Here is a 548-nt window from a genome sequence, read left to right on the forward strand (position 1 = left end):
CGTAGGGCCGGCTGTGGCCCCACGAAGTTAGCGCGCGAGGGTGTGGAAGCCGTGACATGGTCCCGCCAGGCGCACTGGGGATGCGTGTAAGCCACTGTCCCCTGTCCACTTCGGGCGCCCCGTTCCGCGCCTCCACCCCCGCACCCTCCTCGGAACACTTGTCACCAGACCCCCTACCGCAGGCCCTCCGGAGGCTCCCCGGCCGCCTTCTCGGGAGGCCCCCCCAAGTATTCTCCCCGGGCGACCTGCGCCGTGAGCGAAGGAGGGATTTCAGAGAAGGGACGCAACGGGGCTTCCCTGGGAGGGGTCGCGACTGGAGGCGACGGGCGTGGCAGCGGGTGCCAAAGCGCACACCTCGGCTCCACTGGAGGGCACTGGGAGGTCCCACAGGCAGAGTTGGAAACTTTTCTTCCACGTGGTAGCACCACGCGTGCCCGAGTGACCCCGCAGCAGGGTGACCTCTGGACTCTCCTCGCCGCCTTCAGACCCTGGCTTTTTGGACGCGCAGGGGGCTGCGGAGCAGCCGCTGGAGGCCGGGCCGAACTTGA

The sequence above is a fragment of the Myotis davidii genome, unplaced genomic scaffold, assembly GCF_000327345.1.
Source record: "Myotis davidii unplaced genomic scaffold, ASM32734v1 scaffold424, whole genome shotgun sequence".
Taxonomy (NCBI): domain Eukaryota; kingdom Metazoa; phylum Chordata; class Mammalia; order Chiroptera; family Vespertilionidae; genus Myotis; species Myotis davidii.